Source organism: Dioscorea cayenensis, chromosome 16, assembly GCF_009730915.1.
Source record: "Dioscorea cayenensis subsp. rotundata cultivar TDr96_F1 chromosome 16, TDr96_F1_v2_PseudoChromosome.rev07_lg8_w22 25.fasta, whole genome shotgun sequence".
Classification (NCBI taxonomy): Eukaryota; Viridiplantae; Streptophyta; class Magnoliopsida; order Dioscoreales; family Dioscoreaceae; genus Dioscorea; species Dioscorea cayenensis.
The window spans coordinates 8,254,797-8,261,276 of NC_052486.1; the positions used below are offsets into that span (position 1 = coordinate 8,254,797).

A 6,480-nucleotide genomic window follows, 5' to 3' on the forward strand; every position below is an offset into this window, starting at 1 on the left:
GCAGTTTGCATATGGTATAATTGAAGAAATAGTGACACTAAACATACAAACCTAACTTTCTCAACAATCCCTACAAATTCTAGTGCCATTGAAAAATAAATATTTGCCACTAAGGCAAGACAACAATCTGACCAATTCACAGTGCAAATATGAGAATGAAGACAAAACAACACCTCTATCTCCTCCATATATCTGAACAATTGATGGATTGCTTATACAACTATTATTAATCTTTACACCAAATAACTATGTATTATGTTCATAGTTAATCATGATAATTCTTTTCACAATATGAAGGAGATGAACATTGTTTTAAAAAGGAAGAAACATGGTAATATGGCACAAATAAACTTGAACCCTCAACAAATAGATCATATTCATGTAAGAAGCATTTTCACTATTAAGTGCAAATAGGAGATGCAAACCAATAATGAGGCATGATAACAATCTGTTATCTTACAAACTATGCCAATGCCTAAAAATGAGCTACTTTTACAGGCATGTCCAACCACATTTAATAAATGTCATAAAATTAGCATTAACAGAGGTAAGACCAATTGGATACAAAATAGTCTCGATTAAACATTCGATTCTATCCAACTAAATTAAATAACCAAACACACTAATAAGGATAATTTTGGTCATTAAAACAAATCAAACCAAAAATGAGATGGTAACACAATTAAGGGAAGCGAGTCTTCACATAGAATTGAGGATTTCATTTATTTAATTCAAATAGCTGGCTAAGCATGTACCCTGTGCATTATATACCCAATAGAAGTCAATCATTCATGTAATTAAATAAGATAAATAAAATAGTGGTAGCCATTATCATTATTTGCTAGTATTTTGAATGATTTCTACTTATTGTTTATTAAACCATTCCAAAAACTCCCAGATCCTGAGTCAACTAAATATAAAAAATTAAAGAATATTAGGCAAACATGTCATCAGTAATAACAAAGACACTAATAAAAATTTGAAGTTCCAATTCATGAATGTTAAGTCTGTTATGATGGCTTGGGTGCAATCATACAGTTTCTCCAGGTAAAAAGTCAGAAACTTGTAGCCAATACTGCATACCTGAATCTCAAGGTGGTGTTGTGGAATTTATTTCTGAAGTCCAGAAGGTTGTTAACAACCAATGAAGAAAACCAGATTACCCAAATACATCTAACATATGAGGTAAGTTGCACCATAAGAAGGTGTGAATTTTACTTGCCAGTAAGTATCCACAATAGTGAACAAGATATGTATTTTCTTAGAGCTCATGCCATTGCATCATAAAATAGATTGCACTCTTCCTATGTTATTGAATTTGTGCTTGAATTAAGAGCCACTTTGTATAAAAAATTCAACATCACTAGAGAAAAGATAATAAAATTAAAAAATAAACAGCAACCTTACCTCTAGAGTTGACCAACCTACCTTTTTTTTTTGCTATTGAACTCATGCAACAAAGGAATTTCAGAATCATTTGGCTACAAGAAGGGTATTAACAAAAAAACTCACAGAAACTACTACAGGCAATGTGTACAAAATTCCATACCATTTTATACGAACTTAGGAACCAAAATTACTAGCTTCCCTCCTTCCACATCAACCATGGCATGTTTTTTCAAGAAGATATTTTCTGCAAATGAGAAGTATATCATTATTTGCTAGTATTTTGAATTATTTCATCCATAAACAAACAAAAGAAAAATATAAAACAGATTTTCTGGTGAACATGTAGATAAATAGATACCAAAAATTCCAGTACAAAAATAATTCACACATTGCATGGGAATAGAGAACTTTAGAAAATAGAGAGCTAAAAGATCTAGCAACATCGATTACTAGTTATTGTTTATGAAACAATTCCAAAAGCTCCCAGATCCTAAGTCAACTATATATAAAAAATTAAAGAATATGGCACCGGCAAATGAATCAACATCTTCTGCAGATCATACCAATAAATTCTTAAGAAATACATTCAAAATGAAGAATATATAAACTACTGCAATGACTTAGAATTTCTAAGTTACTGTCATGTAAAGATAAAATCGTATTGACAATCAACTAACTGGATACCAAAGAGCTAAGAAACCCAAAGCAATATCAAACAGAACAAACAAAGAATTGCTCTTGATATGAATCAAGAAAGAAAAACAATTTAATTTTTACAAACACCGAAAGCAGGTATCTTTACTGACATTCATCTTTAATACATTCACTAAGAACTAGGGAAAGAAGGAATAAGAGCCAGATAATGTTTAAGACCAGAATAAAATGCAAACATGAATAAAATGCAAACATATGAAGTTTAAGACCAGACGTAAAATCACAGCCAAGATTGTACACTTCTGAATGTTACACATTAAGACGAGTTAATATTCAATCAATCACTAAAGATAACATTCACACAAATTAAAGGGTACATTCAGTCAGGTTAACACTTGCTTTCTTCGTTGATACAAACACCACAAGCACTACATACAAAAGCTATGAATTTTGACAACATAGATAATAATTATCAAAATCAATTACAAGAAAGATTACCACATTACAAGTTTAGTTTTGAGTACATAGATATTAAATATCGAAATCAACTTGATCGCCATGTATTGAACATGTCCACTGCCATGTCATTCCTAAATTGGGTCCATTCATCTGTTGGATCAACTGCTATGATGTTGTCAACATCATCTTCTGTGTTCTCTTCTAACATTAAATTATCTACTTCAGATTCTGCAGGGTTTTCTTGCATCTCTCTCCGAATGAAGTTGTACAATAAGCAACATGCATTAATTATGCGCCTTTGAGCTACTATATTGTAAAAGCTTGGACACTCAAGAATTTTGCATCGAATTTTGAGAAGACCAAAGGTTCTCTCTATTACATTTCTCGCACTAGCATGTTTCATATTAAAAAACTCTTGAGCTGTACGAGGTTGGCATCCATCGGCCCAAGAACTCAAATGATAACGTTGCCCTCAAAACGGTGTAAGAAATCCATGTCAGTTTGAATAGCCAGAGTCAACCAAATAGTAAAAACCTAACATACAATAGAATATATGTCATTAGCTAATGGTTTAGGGATCCATTTGGTTATTAATAATAGATTAGAAAAGCAATGAGAGCATATTTTATTTACCTATTGGAACCTTTAATCCATTAGGCTTTGTAACTGCATATCTAAGAACTCGACCATCATGAGCCGAGCCCTCCCAACCAGATAAGACAAATATAAATTGCATATCTTGGCTACAAACACCGAGTACATTAGTGGTGATTTCTGATTTTCTTGTTCTATATATTGGTCGATCAGCTTTAGGCACATTTACTCTAATATGAGTTCCATCTAGTGCTCCAAGGCAATTCTATGTTGAAAAAAAAAGTTATTTCTTACAAACCATTGCTATGATTATTTCATAAAAAAACATGTGGATTTGGATTATTACCTTGAACCACTTCCACCAAAAATCAATTAAATTCTCGAGGACATGTTCGGGTTTCTTTAATAATACTCTATGACAAAGTTTGATTGCCTTTAAAATGACGTGGAAATGATGACAAACTGTTTCAGCAGATTGGACGAAATCAAACTTAATTACTCTATTCTTGACATGGTGTGCCACAATATTCAAGAACATTGCGGTCATCTCCTCAACCAAAACATTTCTTGTATCACTCAAACCACCAGTAATGGTTAGCAATTGGCATAAACTATGGAACAATGGCGATCCATGCATAATTTATCAATACACTGAATATCGCTTTCGTATACCACATGATGAAAGTATTCATATTGTTTGCGTCGTGATAAGTGCTTGTGCGATAAGAATACAAAGTGTTCTTTCCTTGTGTTGAGCATTACTTTTCTCGGGTGTTAACTCTAATATGGGTGTATTTATGTTACTTTCATGCAGGTAGGGTTGTGAGGCCGATTATTAGAGAAAGAAGCTAATTTAGGTCGTAATGCACTAATTTGGAGGAAATCTTGCAAAGGTTTAAAAGCGAAAACATAGGTCGGGTTCCAAATGGAGGTATGTGTGCCAACCTCCTCGTACTTGAGTTAGCACAACTATTTGGAGGGGCACAAGGGCAGTCACATTTAAGCATTCTGACTTGTGCATATAGAACAAGATCTCCACCAACATGTCCGTTATTAAAGAAGCAAGGCGATCATCAACGTAAATGTGTACCCGTTTGCGTAACCTCGATGAAAGTATGGATTCGGGAGTATTTCAAGCCAGCACTGTAGCAGGGTATTGTGGAAAACACTGTAGTGAATATACTGCAGCAGCACTGTTTACAGCCGGCCGAGAAAATAGGAAAACAGAGAATCCACACAGGCGTGTGGAAATTCCACACGCTCGTGTGAGAACTCCACAGGGGCGTCCACATGGGCGTGTGGATTCCCAATTCCAGCCCTTTAAAAGCCGATTTCAACCCCGATTTCAGCATTCATTTCTCCATCTTTTCCCCAACTTGAGAGAGGGCGGCGGCTAGGATTTTGAGAGGTATTGGCTAGGGCTTTAGAGAGGTTCTATGGCTCCGACATCGCGCGCCATTTGGAAGAAGGTTAGTGGGAGAGCTTTCGTAGGCACTGATCCGGCGAGGTGTATCCTAGGCCGGACAAAGGCACCCTTGCGACGAGTAGATGACTCTCCACAAGACCATCGCCACGACTAACGAGGGAGTTTTCTTTGGATGCTTTGTTTTTATATTCGATTTCATTGATTGTATCTAGCTCCATGGAGAGCTAAACCCTTAGTAAGTACTTGGGTATTTGTGAACCCTAGAATGTATTCATTTTATTGAATCTCTTTATTATGCTTTCAATTAATTGATGTTTATTATGAGTTCCAATCTTGGACACTTGATTATATGAATACTCCCCTAGAGTGACACTAGGTTTGAGAGTTCTTGTTGGTAACTCTTGTGCGTGAGTGATACACCATGAGAGTTAAACAAAGCTAGATTGGAGAGGGTTGAGAGGGTGAGTCAAGAAGTAGCAGAGCGTCCCCTTTCCCCTCCGGTGTAATCTATCCTACCTCCATGTTCCAAGAGTTCTTTGTGGCCATAGTAGAGTGAATGGGCTAAGGGATAACCTTCCACTGGGGCTTAGTTGCGAGTGGTGAGAGATCTTCCACCTGGACCAAAGGGTTAGGTCTATACATAGGAATAGGGTTTATCAATTGGAATCCCTAGAGTTAATTGCAATTCTATGTGAGTGCGAGGTTGAGAGGTTATTCAATCTCTCCTCCGGGACATGTATAGAGTTAGGCATGGTTGACCTTAGATTTGAGATCATGTAATTAAAGATTTTCACGACTCATTGTTGCATCAATTAGGAAGTATAATGGAGGCTTCTTGCACTTGGAACGATTGTCCTAGGCGGATCAATATCCGGGTACCCCATCTTTATCAATCACCTTACCTTTTCCTTTACTTATGCTCTCTATCTTGTTGCTTTTATTTCCGTTATTTCATATTTTGTCACACTTATCACTATTTATCTTCCACATTAGTTAAGAAACAACTTAAGTGTCTTTATTCCCTACTCTCTGTGGATATGATACCCACTCATCTGGGATTATTACTTCGACACCCGTGCACTTACGGTTTACACGCATATACGGTCGTGTCAAGTTTTTGGCGCCGTTGCTGGGGAGTAGGCGTTTAGAGATACTTTGTTTTCTTAGTTATTCATTCATTTAATTTCATATCTTCTTTTCTATCATCGTTCTTATTTTGTTTTCTTTCTTTTGGTACAGCTCCAGGTTATGATCCGAGGGAACCCTTCGATATTGATTGAAGGAGATCCCGAGCTCGAACGTACACTTGGAAGAAAAAGGAAAGAACCTGTGCAAGAACAGTCTAATCTAGCTAATATGGGAGTAGAAGAATCTGAAAACATAGAAGAACAGAATGAGCAACAGCAGACATTATCCGATTATGCCAGACCTTCAGTATTGGGGACACAATCGAGCATTGTACCTCCCCAGATTACAGCTCAGAACATCGAGGTGAAGCTGGCATTCATCCACATATTGTAGTAATCCGCACAGTTTAATGGTTTGGCCGATGAGGATCCGAATAGTCATATAGAGGACTTTCTCAAGGTGTGCAACATGCTTAAGATAAACACGGTAACGGATGATGCCATCAAGTTGAGAGCCTTCCCATTTTCCTTGAAAGGGAGAGCGAAGCAGTGGCTACACTCATTACTTAGAGCATCAATTACCACATGGGAGGAGATGGTAGAAGCTTTTCTTGCCCGTTATTGCCCTCTCAGAAAATCTGCAAAGCTTAGGAATGAGATCTCATCCTTTGAACAATTGGAATTGGAGTCTCTATTTGAGACGTGGGAAAGGTTCAAGGAGCTCCTGAGAAAGTGCCCACAACATGGATTCCCCGAGTGGATGATTGTTTAGACCTTTTAGAACTATTTGAATCTGAGTACAAGGTAACTCTTGGATGCGGCAGCAGGGGG

The 6,480-nt window shown here is 36.6% G+C and overlaps 1 non-coding gene across 1 annotated transcript; it reads right to left on the minus strand.

Moving 5' to 3' along the window:
- Window positions 1-6,292: 6,292 nt before the first annotated feature.
- Window positions 6,293-6,399, minus strand: LOC120279853. Its single transcript, XR_005542154.1, has one exon. It is a non-coding gene; the product is annotated as a small nucleolar RNA R71 (small nucleolar RNA).
- Window positions 6,400-6,480: the final 81 nt, after the last annotated feature.